Raw genomic sequence first — 20,157 nt, 5'->3', positions numbered from 1 at the left:
GCTGACATAATCACACTTCAAATAAACAAAAAAAACGATCCAGTGATGAAATGTTTTCTGTGATGAGATGACACACATCTTGTGGGATGTCCCAACCGCCGGCACACGTCCGATAATGACACGTCCAATTCGCGAACTAATGACTCATTTGAACCGATTCGTTTTAGTGAATGGTAAAACAACTGATCTTTCCAACACTGAACTCACGGGACGTTTAATCGGTGTATAACTAATCGGTAACACTGTACAATAAGGTTCCATTTATTACATAAATTACATAAAAAGTACAGTTTGTTTAGTCAAGTGGAAGCTTTAAAACAAATAAAACCACTTGTTTTTTCCCCCGAAAAAGACTACTTTTTCCCACACAGTGCTATCAGGAATCGATAAGAGAATCGTTAAAGAATCGGATCGATAAGCAGAATCGTTAGTGGCATTGATATTGATAAAATCTTATCAATTCCCATCCCTAGTCAGAACTGGCTGGCGTTTGTGTAGATGCGCACAGTTTGAGTTGTAACGTGCTGATCTACCCAGCGGGATACGAGTTGGCATGCGCTTGATGTCTCATAAAACGTTAAAAAATGTAAACGTCTGGGAGAAAGAGAAGAGCAGACATATGGATGGATCCTTCTACCTCACATCAGCCAATCACACGCTCTGAAAGCACGCTTCTACCTCACATTCAGCCAATCACACGCTCCGAAAGCACACTTCTACCTCACATTCAGCCAATCACACGCTCCGAAAGCACACTTCTACCTCACATTCAGCCAATCACACGCTCTGAAAGCACGCTTCTACCTCACATTCAGCCAATCACACGCTCTGAAAGCACGCTTCTACCTCACATTCAGCCAATCACACGCTCCGAAAGCACGCTTCTACCTCACATTCAGCCAATCACACGCTCCGAAAGCACACTTCTACCTCACATTCAGCCAATCACACGCTCTGAAAGCACGCTTCTACCTCACATTCAGCCAATCACACGCTCTGAAAGCACGCTTCTACCTCACATTCAGCCAATCACACGCTCTGAAAGCACGCTTCTACCTCACATTCAGCCAATCACACGCTCTGAAAGCACGCTTCTACCTCACATTCAGCCAATCACACGCTCCGAAAGCACGCTTCTACCTCACATGCAGCCAATCACACGCTCCGAAAGCACGCTTCTACCTCACATTCAGCCAATCACACGCTCCGAAAGCACGCTTCTACCTCACATGCAGCCAATCACACGCTCTGAAAGCACGCTTCTACCTCACATTCAGCCAATCACACGCTCCGAAAGCACGCTTCTACCTCACATTCAGCCAATCACACGCTCCGAAAGCACGCTTCTACCTCACATTCAGCCAATCACACGCTCTGAAAGCACGCTTCTACCTCACATTCAGCCAATCACACGCTCCTAAAGCACGCTTCTACCTCACATGCAGCCAATCACACGCTCCGAAAGCACTCTTCTACCTCACATTCAGCCAATCACACGCTCCGAAAGCACGCTTCTACCTCACATGCAGCCAATCACACGCTCCGAAAGCACGCTTCTACCTCACATTCAGCCAATCACACGCTCTGAAAGCACACTTCTACCTCACATTCAGCCAATCACACGCTCCGAAAGCACTCTTCTACCTCACATTCAGCCAATCACACGCTCTGAAAGCACGCTTCTACCTCACATTCAGCCAATCACACGCTCTGAAAGCACACTTTTACCTCACATTCAGCCAATCACACGCTCCGAAAGCACTCTTCTACCTCACATTCAGCCAATCACACGCTCCGAAAGCACTCTTCTACCTCACATTCAGCCAATCACACGCTCTGAAAGCACGCTTCTACCTCAGATACCGTATATACATACATATAAGAATCAAAAGTTTAAACTAAAACACTTTATACTCAATATCTCACAATGAGTCTAAATACACATTATATTTCTGCAAACATTTTCACCGTAGTATTTTGTGATGTGGTCAAATAATGCTTACGAAGGTGATGTGACTTTACAGAATAAAGAGTCTCTTATTTTCTTCATTCTCTCTCTCTCTCTCTCTCTCTCTCTCTCTCTCTCTCTCTCTGCTAATGTAGGTTAAGCTGCTGTGATATGACAGATGAAGGTTGTTCTGATGTGACTTCAGCTCTGAAATCAAACCCGTCACACCTGAGAGAGCTGGACCTGAGCAGGAATAAACTAGGAGACTCTGGAGTGAAAAACCTCAGTGATCTACTGATGAACCCACAATTCAAGCTGGAGAAACTACAGTTAGTGTCATTATACTGTACAGCAATTACAGTGTGACTGAAGTTTATTTATTTGAAGACAGCAGGGCTTATGTTTCATTGGTTATATCAGTGCACTTTCTTGCTCACATTTTTATGTGTTTTATTATGTTTTTATTATTTATGTTTTATTGTTGACATTGACGAGTGTTGTTAGTCCGCTGAAGCAGCTCAGATGAGGTCGTTTATCGTGTGATGTGCAATATCATTACAGCACCAAAGTAGAGTTAATATTAGGCAATTATTTCACAACCTTCATTATATAGACCATATACAGTACAGCCCCTTTTCAGCTGCGCTCGTTGTCTTTTGACTTCCGGTCTGCATTTTCACAGTGATCTTGCGTATTTATGAATGAACGGCTCGTTTTAAAATCTTCCCGCTCTACTGACATTTGTTGAGACCAGTGTTAAATTCATTGACGAATAATTTTGTTAACAAATATTTTCACAGACGAAACCGAGACAATATCTAACTAAAAACAGTTTTGAATGACAAAAACTATGTCCAGTCAGAACTAGGGATGGGAATGGAAAACCGGTTCCACTCGAGAACCGGTTCTAAATTTTACGATCCATCGATATTGTATGCCCTCGACGTTAACGAGTCCTCTTATCGATGCTCCTGCTCTGAGTCAACCATAGTATGTATACAGACCGTGAACTCACAACTGTCCCTTTTGTCCTTTATCAAGCACCATATAGCACGGCGTCCAAAGCGAATTTTTGTACTGCCAAAGTCTAAGTTATTTGATCGGTAAATAAAATTGTCTCTCTCTGGTAATGTAGATGAACCGCTGCGCTTGTGACAGGGCGCATGTTAAATTGAACGAGTAGAGAGAGAGAGAGAGCGCCGGTCGAGCGCGCGCACGCGCACTCTCTCTCTTCGGAGCAAGGCGAAAGTAGGCTTCACCGTCTCAAAACTAAGCGCTGTCTTCCTCTCTCTCCCTCGCACATATTAATCAAAATAAACGACACGATGGTAAGGTCGGGAGACTAAAGTTTCATGTGGAGCATTCGGAGATTTGTTTTTCCTGAATTGCCGCTGGGTGTGAATTGTGCTAAAATACGTTGCCTTATCTTCTCTGAAAAGTGTTCCGCACATTCAGCTGACATAATCACACTTCAAATAAACAAAAAAAACGATCCAGTGATGAAATGTTTTCTGTGATGAGATGACACACATCTTGTGGGATGTCCCAACCGCCGGCACACGTCCGATAATGACACGTCCAATTCGCGAACTAATGACTCATTTGAACCGATTCGTTTTAGTGAATGGTAAAACAACTGATCTTTCCAACACTGAACTCACGGGACGTTTAATCGGTGTATAACTAATCGGTAACACTGTACAATAAGGTTCCATTTATTACATAAATTACATAAAAAGTACAGTTTGTTTAGTCAAGTGGAAGCTTTAAAACAAATAAAACCACTTGTTTTTTCCCCCGAAAAAGACTACTTTTTCCCACACAGTGCTATCAGGAATCGATAAGAGAATCGTTAAAGAATCGGATCGATAAGCAGAATCGTTAGTGGCATTGATATTGATAAAATCTTATCAATTCCCATCCCTAGTCAGAACTGACTGGCGTTTGTGTAGATGCGCACAGTTTGAGTTGTAACGTGCTGATCTACCCAGCGGGATACGAGTTGGCATGCGCTTGATGTCTCATAAAACGTTAAAAAATGTAAACGTCTGGGAGAAAGAGAAGAGCAGACATATGGATGGATCCTTCTACCTCACATCAGCCAATCACACGCTCCAAAGCACGCTTCTACCTCACATTCAGCCAATCACACGCTCCAAAGCACGCTTCTACCTCACATTCAGCCAATCACACGCTCCAAAGCACGCTTCTACCTCACATTCAGCCAATCACACGCTCCGAAAGCACGCTTCTACCTCACATTCAGCCAATCACACGCTCCGAAAGCACTCTTCTACCTCACATTCAGCCAATCACACGCTCCGAAAGCACACTTCTACCTCACATTCAGCCAATCACACACTCCGAAAGCACGCTTCTACCTCACATTCAGCCAATCACACACTCCGAAATCACGCTTCTACCTCAGATACCGTATATATATATATATATATACCAGTCAGTGTTGGGGGTAACGCGTTACAAGTAACGTGCGTTACGTAATAATATTACTTTTCTGGAGTAACGAGTAAAGTAATGCATTACTTTATAAATTTACACATTAATATTCGAGTTACTTTTTTAAAAAAGTAATGCGAGTTACTTTTCAGTTTAATTAATTTGCATTTAAAAAAATGGGGTTGTTGACGTGGGGGTCGGACTATACTGCGCGCAAAACATACATAGCGCGCGCACGACAGAGCAAGGTCTCTTGCTCTCGTCTCTTGCTCTCTCCCTCTCTGCCGTGCGCTATGTTATGCATAGATTCCGGGAGATTTGAACTAATTTGCGGTCATCAGGGAGACGCTATCAATATGCGGGAGACTCTCGGAACTTCCGGGAAACTTGGGATGTCTGGGATTACAGTACACTGGATAGATCCTGCTACTCTGCATCGCAAAAAAGCTGCAATCGCCTGCAGACGATTTCGTGGGAGACACACGTACGATACCATCGCAGCGGAGTTTGAGCAAATTCACAGCTCATATGCTCATTGTGGTAAGATAACTGCCACGGTCACTGAAAATGGCTCGAACTTTGTGAAAGCATTCAGAATGTTTCAAGCTGATGATGAATGAAACAGAGAATGATGAAGACGAGGTCAGTTTTACGGACTTGCACGCAGTTTTACGAGATGACATTGAGTCCAGCGAACGGTATGTTCTCCCTCCACATCACCGGTGAAAGCTGACAGATCTGTTTAATTGGTGGTGTTGTTTGTTCTCAAATTTCATTTTATTGTCCTCTAATAAGTTAATAAAACATTTTAAATGTTTGAGATATGTCTTTACCCTAATATAACTTATTTCATAATGGCAATTTGCTAGTATTACACTCTTTATTATTACAATGGATAGTGAATTCACTTTATATAGTCTACCCACACAAAAAGTACAAAAGTAAAAAAACACTTTACTTTCCATAATGTGTAATGTTTATTGATATTTTATATAGCATGCATAGCTCTGGGATCAGGAAGATCTCCGAATATAATATTATTCTATATTATTATTTAATATATATGTGTTTTTAAAAGAACATTAAGGTGCTTATATAGGCTGTTGTTGAATATATTACTGCTTTAAACACTAGTACAATAACTTCTCAGTCGAAAAAACACCTGTAAGACCTGAGAGAGATCAAGCCTCAGCCAGGTAAGAAAAAGTAACGCAAAAGTAACGTAACACATTACTTTCCATAAAAAGTAACTAAGTAACGCAATTAGTTACTTTTTTGGGGAGTAACTAAATATTGTAATGCATTACTTTTAAAAGTAACTTTCCCCAACACTGATACCAGTGGTGTGCCGTCAGGGTCAGCAAGGCCTTGCACTTTAATATATTTTTTCCATGAATGAGTATTAAATGATTCCCAATAGTCCATTCTCTTAATTTCATAGCTTTTCTCTTGTTTGCACTGCTTCCAGTAGTGTATGTTTATGCTAGAGCTTTTATCCAATCATATTTCAGCCATCATGTGTTGTCATGGCCAACGAAATCTGCCTTGATGCCTTCAGAATCAATAGAGCGGGCGCCTGTAGCTTAAATGAATGGCAATGAAACTGTTGCTTTAACCAATCAGATAATCAGTCAGATTTAATCAGCCAATCAGATTTCGATTTGACTGCAGCGGGGCCATCTAGCAGGCATACAATAACGTCTGCATTTTCACGTCCTTTGATTGGATGGTCAGAGCGTGTACTATTACTATTAGTCAGAGCCTTTGGTCAGAGCTAGCTAACCGCATCTGTAGCGAACTGCATAAACTAAAATATATTCCTGTAGATTTAATAGAAAAAATCCCTTATTCAGCCTTATCCAGCTTAACGCAGAGTCACGGAACGCTATTCGATCTGTCCCGGATAAGAACAGAATGAACTGACTGTAATGTATGCCATGACTGATTATGAAGGCAAACGTCCCGCTGATCTCATTGATTTCCTTCAAACATCGGTGTGAGAGCATGGGTCAGCTGTACACATCGGCATGTGTCGCGGAGACTGTCCCTGTTTACTGCTTCTGTCGAGCAGACACTCTCAGCACTAAAGCCAATTCAAACTCATGCCAGAAATACGACGGACACACTCCACTTTCAGCATTAGCCTCGATGGCGATAGAAAAGGTTGTTGGGACTGAAATGCACAGATAACATGTACAACCAAGTAATTGAAGTCTTTTTGAGGAAAGAAATTAGGATGGATTTTGTGTATAAAATAATCAGTAGTTTTGGTGAGTATAATGCATTTTTTGCCCCCGTTTTTTCCGTGGTGAATATGATTTTCTTCTTCATTTTTCTTGTAAATTTATGATGGAAACTTCTTTTTTTATTCTACTGTTGTTATACTATTGTAATGTCTAACAAGGGACTATTGTAACCCTTGAAGGACAAGACAAGGGCGGCTCCGTTTCTGAACTTATAATCAGAACGCAAGAACCACTGAACACAAACGCACAAGCCGAACTCACTCGCTCGTTTCTCTCGGCCTTTCCCGAACTCTCCGCATTAACCCAATAACTGCCGGTGCAAAATAAAAACAGCAATTTCACAACAAATATAGAGAGTATATGCGCTGCTAGCTACACTATTTAAAGTTATTAATTCAGTTTGGACATCACTGAAGGCCTAGGTGTGAAATGCACGACTCGTCACTGATACATACGTATACAAGAATCAAAAGTTTAAACTAAAACACTTTATACTCAATATCTCACAATGTGTCTAAATTCACATTATATTTCTGCAAACATTTTCACCGTAGTATTTTGTGATGTGGTCAAATAATGCTTACGAAGATGATGTGACTTTACAGAATAAAGGAGATGGTCCTCACTGCAGAACACGAAATCCAGGGGGAGGAGTTGGATCCAGATCCAACTCCTCCCACCTTACATATACCTAAACCTACCCATCTCCACCCCCTGATCCTTAAACCCACCCCTTAACCTACCAATCTCCACCCCTTAAATCTGGATCCAACTCCGCCCCCTGGATCTCGTGTCTGCAGTGAGGTGCTACTGGTAGGGCTGTAGTCCTGCGCAGTGATTAGTCGACTAAAAAAAAACTAAAAAAAAACGCGATGTTTTGATTTAAAAAAATTTAACAATTGTCATAGAGCATTTATAAAACAACAACGAAAAAACATAAAAAATACCTAAAACTATAATAATAATACAATTCTTTGAAAATTAAGTGATTTTTTTTTTTAACTGCAAAAAGTGAGGTGCACTGTCTGTAACAGTCACAATCGCGCACCTGACCACACCACACGCTACAAAAAAATATAACTGCTATCTGCCACAATGAAAAATCCTAACAAAAGCTCTCGTTTATACAGGCTGTATTCTTCTTTACTAAGCTATGGGTTAACTTTTGTCCAGCCGATCTAGGAGTTTTAAAACAAACACACAAAAAAAACCAAAGAGCCTAAAAACAATCCTAATAATAATAGGCTGTATTGTAGGACCGCATATAGGTTTATTTTCGTTTTGTTACATTATTTAGGCTATTTTCAAATGTGTCAAGTGTACAAATAAAAACAAAAACATATCAAGAAAACACAATCTATTGAGTCAGCATGATAAAGCCGTTAAAGGGACTGCTCACGTCTTTTGCGCGCTCAAGTTCGATTTCAAATGTAGGCGCGCGGTGTGCGCGCTCATGATGGAAGCAACGCGGTCGCGGTGCGACGCGCTCTTTTTTTCCACGCCGCATCGAGATAAAAACATATACAAGCCCGTAGGCAGGGGGGGTTCGGGTGGTTCGAACGAACCCCCCTCACTGCCAAAGGTCCAGAATTTAAGTCGTTAAAAAAAAAAAATGTTTATGTGATTATTGTCATCATTGTTTTAATCAGTGCTTGTGACAAATATTCTTGGTTGCTGTTTCAAATTAATATGATTATTGTGTAGCTGGACGTGTGTGTGTGCGCCGCGCGTGCAGTTCAGAGAGAGTTCTCGCAATACACTTTTCAAACCAACGGTGAAGAAGCATCGCATCTGAATGATAGGGCTGGGGATCGAGTCCAAAAAGAATCGATTCCGAGGCGTTGGGAATTGAGAGTCGATTCCAAAGGTTCAAAATGCAATGGTTGGAATCGATTCCGGGGAATGATCTTACTCGTTGTAGTTTAGGACAAGTAATAAATCTGATTTATGAAATCAATCGACAAAAACAATCAAATTAACTTTTAAGTTATTAAATTCAAGTTCACGCAAACGTTTCCGTCTGCTGCGGCTGTCTGTCATTCATTCTCCATTCAGCGTTCAAACAGCGCGTTGCGTTCGGTTACGACAGTCAACATGATGAAACTCCCTCCAAGATGATTCACTGTTACTATTATTAGGCTATACTTGATCTGTAGATAAAGCTCTATGGTTTCGCATAAAATGACTATATTGCTGGACTGCATTGCTGTATCTTAACCATGTTCCTTTGTTAGAACACAGGAGAGCACTATCATTCTTCACGCGCACAGTAACTGACATTTAAAACTGTTAAAAGAAAAGGCTCAATAAACTATTTTATAGATAGACGGCAAAAAATGCATCTCAAAATGCATGATTGATGCTTTAAAATATGGAATATTTAAAATTTTCTCACGGGGGAGCATGCCCCCGGACCCCCCTAGAGGGGTAATATCCTTCTCACCTGGGGGAGGAGTTATATATATATTATATATATACTGTATATGTATTTATTTTTATTTGTTTTATTAAAAGGATTTCTATATTTTGTCCACTCAATAGACTACAAATATAATAGCCATATAAACGTAGAGTAATTATAATAATAAAATATTTTAGGTGCATCAAAAAGCGTGCTCATTAACCAGCAGACAAGCTAATCCATTAGTGCATAAAAGGTCACCAAAATTAAGTATTTGAACCTCATAATTAAATACAAAAGGAGGAAAAAAACTGCAAAAATGTCCACTTTTTGAAAAAAGAACCCCCCCTTTCAATAGGCTGGCTACGGACCTGATATAGTGTATAAAAACCGAAACAAGTAGCGTTCTAACTGAATGAATACAGCTGAACTACCTATCCCTTACTGAGCATGAAGCAGCAGTGCAGCCAGCCGTGCGAACCGAGTGTTCTATGTGTGTGCGCTAAACTGTGGCGCTGTTACAAAATAGCCTAAATTAAAGCATTTAAAGTTGGGGATAAACCATAGGCTAATTATATTTAGAATGCAGTAATATATAACTGCTTATAAAGGAATAAATATCAAGGAGTAAATCATTGAAAATTTCTTTCTATTGGTAAAAAAAAAAAAATGCAACTGGTCAACCAATAAGAATGTCAGTCGACCAAGACGGCATCGACTAAATTTGACAGCCCTAGCTACTGGAATAAAGAGTCTCTTATTTTCTTCATTCTCTCTCTCTCTCTCTCTCTCTCTCTCTCTCTCTCTCTCTCTCTCTCTCTCTCTCTCTCTCTCTCTCTCTCTCTCTCTCTCTCTCTCTCTCTCTCTCTCTCTCTCTCTCTCTCTCTCTCTGCTAATGTAGGTTAAGCTGGTGTGATATGACAGATGAAGGTTGTTCTGATGTGACTTCAGCTCTGAAATCAAACCCGTCACACCTGAGAGAGCTGGACCTGAGCAGGAATAAACTAGGAGACTCTGGAGTGAAAAACCTCAGTGATCTACTGATGAACCCACAATTCAAGCTGGAGAAACTACAGTTAGTGTCATTATACTGTACAGCAATTACAGTGTGACTGAAGTTTATTTATTTGAAGACAGCAGGGCTTATGTTTCATTGTTTATAGCAGTGCACTTTCTGGGTTTCCCTATTGCTCACATTTTTATGTGTTTTTTTATCTAGATAGTAATTGTTTAATTCCCAACATCTGATACAATGTACTGATTGTGTACATGCAGAAATGTGCCTTTTCTACAGAGAATAAATAAGAGATAAGTCTTTTTAAAAATTAAAGAGAAGAAACAGTGTCTTCCAGCGCACAGAACTAGTGTGACTGGGTTTTAAAACAGACTATTGGAAACTAAATGCTGCTGTAGCTCTTCAATAAGATGATCATCATAGATGTGAACTATTGTTATTTCTCTGTCTTCAGTCTGAGTGAATGCAGTATTACAGAGAAACAGAGTCTCATCCTGACTTCAGCTCTGAAATCAAACCCGTCACACCTGAGAGAGCTGGACCTGAGCTGGAATAAACTAGGAAACACAGGAGTGAAGCGCTTATGTGCCGTACTGAAGGATTCACACTGTAAACTGGAGAGATTGAGGTCAGTCACATTCACATACAAGAATCAAAATGCTTAAAATCACTTCAACTGTTTAAACTAGAACACATAAACATTATATTTGTACAAACATTTTCACCTGAGTATTTTGTGATCCGGTGAAATAAAGATGAAGATCTCTCTTCCTCTGTCTGTTTTATTTGATGATGAAGATGATGTGACTTTACAGAATAAAGAGTCTCCTATTTTCTTCATTTTCTCTCTCTCTCTCTCTCTCTCTCTCTCTCTCTCTCTCTCTCTCTCTCTCTCTCTCTCTCTCTCTCTCTCTCTCTCTCTCTCTCTCTCTCTCTCTCTCTCTCTCTCTCTCTCTCTCTCTCTCTGCTAATGTAGGTTAAGCTGCTGTGATCTGACAGATGAAGGTTGTTCTGATGTGACTTCAGCTCTGAAATCAAACCCGTCACACCTGAGAGAGCTGGACCTGAGCAGGAATAAACTAGGAGACTCTGGAGTGAAAAACCTCAGTGATCTACTGATGAACCCACAATTCAAGCTGGAGAAACTACAGTTAGTGTCATTATACTGTACAGCAATTACAGTGTGACTGAAGTTTATTTATTTGAAGACAGCAGGGCTTATGTTTCATTGGTTATAGCAGTGCACTTTCTGGGTTTATTAAACTAAAACACTTTATACTCAATATCTGACAGTGAGTCTGAGTTCACATTATATCTGTGTAAAATTCTTCACATTCATGATTTGTTTGTAAGATAATCTCTCTTCCTCTGTTTGTGTCTCTCTAGACTATATGGCTGTGGCATTACAGATGTTTCTTCTTTAACTCAGTCTTTGACTAACTCAAAAGCACTGCAGTTTTTAAAAGAGCTTGATCTGAGAGACAATAAGATAGGAGACTCACAGCAGCGGCTCAGAGACGAGCTACGAGACTCAAACTGTGTCCTGAGGTGAGGAAACATCACTGAGATATTAACCCTCTAGGCGCCACGGTCGAGTTTACTCGACAAGACGCGGCACTGAAAAAAAAGGCCGATTTTGTCAAATTGGGTGTCAAATTTCGTTCAACCTCCCCTCCACTGGATGGCAGACATGTCATACTTCATCCCCGAATCAAAAAAACGTCATGTTTCTATACAAAATGTTCGAGTTAGAGCGCATTGAATCAGTGCGATCAAAAGCGGAGCTAGTGTGCGAGTAAGCCATTTTATCAGATCCTCTCCGCAATCGCGGCGACAGTATTGTGGTGGAGAGTTTGTCTAATACCACTGGGTATGTTAGACGAGGTCGAAGTATTCATAGGACAGTTACGAGGCAACGTGGAGGCAGGGTGAGGAGTCGCAATGACAATGACAGTAGTCCGAGCTGTGCACACTCGGCGCGCGCGCGAGGCAGATCTGGCCGCGCTGCTCGTATCATGTCACTCGTGATCTGTGCGAGTGAGTGTTTGAACTAAACAGGTCTTGTCTACTTGTGTTTGTATGTCATATGAATAAAATATATTTGCCCCATACATGGAATCAGAGTGCCTACTGTATTTAGTAAATGGAAAATCTCTACAGCAAAAGGCCAATCACTACATGCATTCGGTTTGTTTCTACCATTTATTAGTAATGATTTACACAGTTTGTTTACTACTTACTATATACCTGAGCATTCAGTATTGTGCAATATAGCATACAGAAGGTGATGGACATTTTGGGGGGAAAGAAGTGCTGCATTTTATCATTTAAACGTGACTTTTCATGAAAATTCTATAATCCAAGATTGCCACCACCATATGACGTCATAATATGCAAATTAGATGGGAAAATGTAATCCCTACATACACTTTGGGTCATCCTTAATATTACTCTAATTTACAGAAAGTCTCTATCTTTTTTCACTTTTAAGATATAGCCTTTTGAAATTAAGATGTCAAAATCGAACGTTTTAGGAAAAAACCTCTGGCGCCTAAAGGGTTAAAGAGATCTTCATTTACCTCTGATATGTGAACAATCCTTTCAAACATTCGTGAAAGGAAATTATCATTAAGATTTGTTGCAACAAAGGGTTTGTGTGAGAACATAATGTGAAGTTATTGAAATGTTGAACACAAAGGAGGAAAGAGAAGAAAAGCTCACTGTCACAGCTTTATACATCAACACCTGCTTTATGAACTGTGTCAGTAGAAGTGAATCATTTCAGTGTGAAAACAGACTTGGTCAGATTGTAGGAAACGCTGCACTCCTGCTAAAATCAGTGCAGTTCCAGCTTCAGCTCACAGCGTCCAGCTCACATGAGCAATGTCTCTGTCTCTAGTGTGTTTTACTGTGACAAGCAACACGTCACACTACTCTACACTTACTTTACTCTCAGTTATTTACTAAGAGCCTACAAACATGTTTAAACTAGAGGACAAACGGCTTTAACTAAAGGTTTGTGTTTAACTCAAAATAACATTAGTATTTGCTCCCTGTGGTTTATTCCATACGCCGTACACTCATTAGTTTCTCCTTTACAGAGACTCAATAGGAGTCGCACCGACACACACACACACACACACATGATTCAGGCTTTACATCTATTATATTTAAAAACACAAATATCTATGCAAGATCATGTAAAGTCGGTAATTAATCTGATTACAGGAATTCAATTTAACTTATTTTTAGTAAAAAAAACAGTAATTTAAATATTATAATTTGCACTTTGTTCCACTGAACACTGATTGTTTTCTCTTCTGTTCCACTTTACAGAGTAGATGAAGATCGATCACCAAACGTCAGTGGATTTACATCAAGGTTTAAATCTGTGAAACGGAGATGAGAGGAGCAGAAACCATCAGGCGATCCACAGAAGAGTCTCACTGCTGTCTATGAGGAGAAATACATGTGTAAATGTGTCTCATACAGGTGGAAGAGACTCAGACTTCACTATTAAATAAAGCAGCGTGTGTGTTAGCATGCCTATTAGAAACATGTGATATTGAATGATTAATGTTGGTTTATTATTCAGCCAAATGATGGTTTAGTTGTAATTAAAGGTGGAACAGAGGAAGAAGCTCAGATGAGTGTCAGCAGAAATCTTCACTATCAGGCCTGCAAATATAATAATGTTTAGACTAAACTCATCCATAATGATATTTCTAATCATGAACGTGATTGTCAAGTATAGCACATAAATGTTTCAAAAGATATAAAGTTTACATGTAACTTTTAAACATTTACATTATCTCTGTAACATTTTATACACAGAATATGTTTATTGTTATAGTTTTATTGTATATGAAGGTGTGTGTGTGTGTGTGTGTGTGTGTGTGTGTGTGTGTGTGTGTGTGTGTGTGTGTGTGTGCACCTGATATGTAGCTCTGCTCGTGCAGTTCTGCTATGCTCAGGAGATCGGCCCCTTGCTGCTGACAGCTCGCTCTCGCCTGATACCAGGTCAGAACCGACTGTGTGTTCCTCTGATACAACACACCCGTCACCGGGTCACTGTCCCACCCGGAGCCGGCTATAAGAAGAGAGAGAAGAAGAGAGAGGAGAAGACAGAGCTAAAACTTACATTAGACAATCACAATATCCTTGGGGTGACAATTGATGGGTAGGTTTAGGGGTCGGGTAAGTGTGTGTGTGCGTGTGTGTGTGTGTGTGTGTGTGTGTGTGTGTGTGTGTGTGTGTGTGTGTGTGTGTGTGTGTGTGTGTGTGTGTGTGTGTGTGTGTGTGTGTGTGTGTGTGTGTGTGTGTGTGTGTGTGTGTGTGTGTGTGTGTGTGTGTGTGTGTGTGTGTGTGTGTGTGTTGCTGATGCACAGATGTACAGTATATTGTCTTTGTTCTGTGGATGAAGTCTCTTCTCCTCTACAGACCGACTAAACATTTTCCCCAGTGAACAGCATTTGTGTCTTTCACTCAGAGATGGGCATAAATAAAATACAAAATACTGTGTGGAAAAATGTATTTAAATACAAATACAGTATTTTGTATTTTGAAAATACACAAAATACATGTGAAATAGGCCATCCAGTGCAGGTATACTGTGTCACAGTGAATGAAGAAACTACATAGCCCTATTGCTGGCCATTACAAATAAACTTGTGCAAATAGCAGCCATTTATATACTTATTTCTGACCAGGTTACAATGTAGTCGATTACTTGTGGTGAACACTATTAAAAAATTCATACTGTATGTGAAACTGTGGGAACCTTTTCTGCTATCTAGCAAAGAATATGACCCAAAATCTTAATTTTACTTCCCAGTAACCACATATATCATAGTTTCACAATTCTCAATATCAGTTTTGATACAACAGCAAAAACTGAATTTCAAACTCTGTTGAGGCTTTTTTTGTTGCGGGTAGTCCAATGCTAGCAATACCCTCATGTCACGATTCGATACATATCACGATACTGAACTCAAGATACGATATTATTGCTATACTCCAAGACATATGATAAAAGGTTAGCACAAAATATACTGTTGATTAAAATGCTAAATTTGATATTACATTGTGTGTGTAAATGAACAGGCTTGGACTCAGTGCTGAAACCCAAAGCACAGGACAATAGAGACACCAGAATAACAATATTTATGATTCTGAAGCTGAAAATACAGAATTATTTAAGATGAATATGCTTGATCTCTTTTACTGACTAGATATATTTAAAATAATGTAGGCCACATACTGTACTGTTAGCATCAGAAATTTGGCATTATCAGGACCCACAAATATTCCCCCATTGCATTATTATTATATTCAAAATTATACAGTAGTTTAATGTAGTACTGACATTAAAACTCTGAAAACGTGAATTTTTTCTCACACAGTATTTTTTATTTTTGGTGAATTATCCACGACGATACATATTGTTGCATTTTTGTATTGCGATATATTGTGATACGATATTGTTACACCCCTATTTTTAAGTATAGTAATTTTATATTTATTTTATGTAAAGTTTATTTGTTTCTATAAGTTCATTAAAATTATAAAGTTTATCTAAAATATTAAATTAGAAATCATTTGACACTATTTACCCAAAGTTTTTTTTTTTTTCAATGAACAATAAAACTAAAAGCTGAAGATTGTTGTGGTGTATCATTCATCAGTGCTTCTTTTCCCACTCCAACATTCAACTGAACTAGTGTTTCACTCGCTCCTCAGAGAGCAGACGGATGTGGGCCACTTCAGGCGATGATGCGGCACTGCAGGCCTTCTTATGGCCCCGACAAAATGTGTGTGAGCCTGAAGTGGCCCACGTGTAAAATGGCAAATATGGCCCCAGGGCCGGCCCTCCCTATACGCGAACTAAGCGGCTGCTTAGGGCCCCGCCGCCACCAGGGGCTCCAAACTATGGTCCGACCATAGACCCTGATCATAGACCCCATAGACCTGTAACTCGACGTACATTCGCATCACATGTTAACGCAACGGTAGAGTTACTCACGGGACACTGCACACTCATCCATAATTATAAAAATATTTCTAATCATGAACAAGTATATCAAGTATAGTACATAAATGTTTCAAAATATATAAAGTTTACATGTAACTTTTAAACATTTACATTATCTCTAACATTTTATACACAGAATATGTTTATTGTTTTATTGTATATAAAGTTAGTTGTGTGTGTGTGTGTGTGTGTGTGTGTGTGTGTGTGTGTGTGTGTGTGTGTGTGTGTTGCTGATGCACAGATGTACAGTATATTGTCTCTGTTCTGTGGATGAAGTCTCTTCTCCTCTACAGACCGACTAAACATTTTCCCCAGTGAACAGCATTTGTGTGTGTTTCACTCGCTCCTCAGAGAGCAGACGGATGTGGGCCACTCAGTGGCGGTTCTACATTGAATTACACCCAGGGCGAGACCCCCTTCGATAATGTCTCATGACTCTCATATTAACAACTATCCAAACTGTTTAAGACCAAAATAGCTTTTGTAGGCCTATGTCATTTTTTTTTATAGAAAATTGTACTTTGCATATTATAGGGTACTGTAAAAACACATATTATAGTTGATTTTAGTTGATCATAACTAGTGATGAAATGGTATGAAAATTTAATTTCATGAATATAGTGACCAAAATGATCACGGTTAAACACAGAATCTTGTTCAAAAAGTAGGCCTACTAATACACAATGAAATCAAATCACCAAGTTAATAACATTAAAGATGATGGCCAGATTTTAAAGGAGTCTTTTATGTTATCTACTAACATACACGTTCAAATAAAGTTTTGACAAAAAAGGCTTTATAAAAAGATAAACCCGGTTCCCGGTTCGCCCGTGCCTAAAACCGCCACTGGGGCCACTTCAGGCGATGATGCGGCACTGCAGGCCTTCTTATTGCCCCGACAAAATATATGTGAGCCTGAAGTGGCCCACATGTAAAATGGCAAATATGGCCCAAATATTTTAAACCACATGTGGGCCTGTTTAGGCAAAGATGCGACACTCATGGCAATGTGTAATCTGAATGTGGGCCTAAAGTGGCCCATATGATAAATAATGAATATGGCCCAAATATCACAAACCAAATGTGGGCCACCTATGGCAAAAATGTGGCACAATCGACAATGACTAATCTGGGTGTAAAAACCAAATATGGCCCACATATGTTGCAGCAAATGTGACCCAGTTATCTTACAACAAATCAGGGCCAGTTTTGGCAAAGATGAGGGACAGTAATCACTGTGAATCTGAATGTGAACCTAAAGTGGCCCACACATGACATAGCAAATATGGCCCGATTACATTGCTGTGGCGAGCAATTAGCACTTACTAATCTAAATAAATAAAAATGTATACAAAAATGTGATGATGTCCGACTCGTTTTATGAAGAAGAAAGCCTTAAGTTTTTAAAAGCATTAGACATATATGATATGATATGTCATATATAATGACATATATATTCTGCTTCAAGTAGCCTACCATGTTGACAATATGACATGACGTGGTTTAATGTTCCTAAACAATGATTACCAAATTTCTCTCTCATGCTCCTCATAACCACTGAAAACAGTCAAAAAATCTAACCCAAAGTCCAGTTATTATGGAGGTTATCTGACATTAAGCGTTTCTGCTTCACATTTTCAGCAGGGCAGCGGAGCGGCTGTCGACTCCCCACGGTTCTCATGGGCTTTATATATAAGTCCTAACGTGAAAAAGCTTTACGTGGTTTACCTAAACAACGATCACCAAACGATTACAGTTGTTGCAGTGTTATGAACAGAGAAGCGTGTAGCAGCGCAGCCGCAGAACGGCTAAATTGAGCTCGAGGTTTTAAAAACAAAACAGTGGTGGGTACAAAATGACTCATGACGAAATCTGGTGGGGACGCCTATGTGTGAACCTAAAGTGGCCCACACATGACAGAGCAAATATGGCCCGATTACATTGCTGTGGCGAGCAGGACGAGGTCGAGGGCCGTGAGAGGACGGCGTGAGGCCGGTGGCGTGATTGATAATGAGGAACAGGCCTGAACTTGTGTTATGCTCTGTTTCTGTCGTCCGTGAGCGGCTGCTGGCTTATACTTTCGTTTTTGTAGATGTTTTATTTTGTTATTAAAAGTGTTGAATGTTCGCCGGTTCCCGCCTCCTCCTTCCCATAACAACGAACTTCATTACAATTGCAAAATAATTTGGACAATATTTGGCAAATGAATGGCACAGTCAGCACTGGATAACCAGGGTGTAAGCCTTATGGCACAGTAAGCAACGTGTGTGTGTGTGTGTGTGTGTGTGTGTGTGTGTGTGTGTGTGTGTGTGTGTGTGTGTGTGTTTCGGGAAAAGATTGGAAGCATCAAGAGTGTCGAGACTTCCAGTAATGGCGGAGCAGCGCTCAGTCGCACCACAGAGCCGCTCGCTTAATAACAGTCTTCTGGCCTCACAACTTTGCTTTTTATGACGGTGGAACTACTTTATTGTTGTCGGTAATATTTTTACACCATATTATGTCCGAACAAAATCAGAATAGGAAACATAAATGTAAAGGCAGAGCTCAAGCGCTGAAGCTAACGGACCACAACTACGTTGCTAGCCAAAAAGAAAACAACGGCGGGAAAATGGATGACGACTTCTCAACGGACTCGGAGGTTGTTACTCCGGTTGGTCGCCCCTCTTCCAGCCCTGCCTTAAAAGTAAAAAGGAAAGAAAGGAGCGACTTGTCTCTAGAGGATCTTCAGGCTATCATTCTGGCTGCAGTTAACCAGAGAGCTGATAACCTGGAACTGATGGTAAGAGACAACAAGTCAGGCATCGAAGAGCTGAAAACCTCCCTTAATCTTGCCTTCGTCGAAATTGAAGCTTTGAAAAATGAAAACAAAAAGTTATCTGAGCTTTGCTACTGTCATGAAAAAACTATAAAAAAACTGTAAATTCGGCTCACTGAGACTGAAAGATACAGGCGGAGATCGGCTCTAAGGCTGTATGGGCTACCAGAGGAAAGGGAGGAAAATGTAAAAAGAAAGGTGATAGACATCTGTCAGCAAATAGGCCCTAACCAAAATATGAGTCAAGCCGGCAACACACACCCTCGCTCCGTGATTATCCTCTTTGCCTTCCGCACAGCGAGGGATGACGTCTGGAAAAATGCACAAAACCACACTTTCCTGAGGGAGAAGAGGCTCCGCTTCGGCGAGGATCTCACTCAGGCTGACAAGAAGACCCGAGAAAGGCTGTGGCGCCGCATCGAAGAAGCGAGGAAACAAGGAAAGCCAGCTTTTGTCAGAGGAACCCGAGCCTTCATAGAGGATGTGGAGATGCTTTAAGATGTTTCCTACGGAGCCACACTAGGACTTTGTTGTAAACTCTGACCTTGTGCTTCTCTTTCTGTTGCTGCTTTAGAGGGGAAGAAGATCTGTTCAGGTGACGGTGCTAATACCTATGTTGGCTATATCTGCTCATAGGGGTGAACTCCATCCTCTCAGGGTTTTATTATATATTAATAATAATTATTAATTGTATATTATTAACCCAGTCAGTCATTCATGAATAACACAAGCACTTTGTAATTACTTTAAAATGTTCCAAATTCACTTTAAAGAGGCAGAAGCTGTTATTGCTGAGGTTGTTTTTCTCTCGTAAAGAGAATTGTTCTTTAGCGGTTAATGAAACTTTCTATAAATGCCAGAGGACTACGAAACATATGTTAAAAGAAAAGCCATCTTTATTTTTTGTAAGGACTACAATGCTGATGTTATTTTCATCCAAGAAACTCACTCATGTAAAGAGGAGGAAAAGTTATGGAAGAGTCAATAGAGGACATTTGGTCGACTCACTGATCCGCCACTCAGCAGGGGTTGCTATTCTCACTCATACATTTAAAGGAAAGGTTTTTAATACCGTAAGGGACACCAATGGTCACTGGATGGTTACTATTACCTGTTTGGAAGATGCATTTTTTATTTTAGGCAACATCTGTGGGTACTGCTCACTCTCACAAAATTCACAATTATTGTAAGAGCTGGACTCTGTATTAAATGAGTTGATGTCTAAATATCCTGTAGCTAAAGTG

The 20,157-nt window shown here is 40.1% G+C and overlaps 1 protein-coding gene across 2 annotated transcripts in view; it reads left to right on the top strand.

The window, feature by feature from the left end:
• LOC130100528 (ribonuclease inhibitor-like) overlaps positions 1-20,157 on the top strand; it is a 230,578-nt gene that overhangs the window by 97,802 nt on the left and 112,619 nt on the right. The window lies entirely within an intron of this gene.

Source organism: Rhinichthys klamathensis, unplaced genomic scaffold (genome assembly GCF_029890125.1).
Source record: "Rhinichthys klamathensis goyatoka isolate OS25496 unplaced genomic scaffold, OSU_Roscu_1.1 h1tg000011l_1, whole genome shotgun sequence".
NCBI classification, from domain to species: domain Eukaryota; kingdom Metazoa; phylum Chordata; class Actinopteri; order Cypriniformes; family Leuciscidae; genus Rhinichthys; species Rhinichthys klamathensis.
Note: the sequence above shows the minus strand (reverse complement) of the source record. Positions and strands in the feature narration are given on the sequence as shown.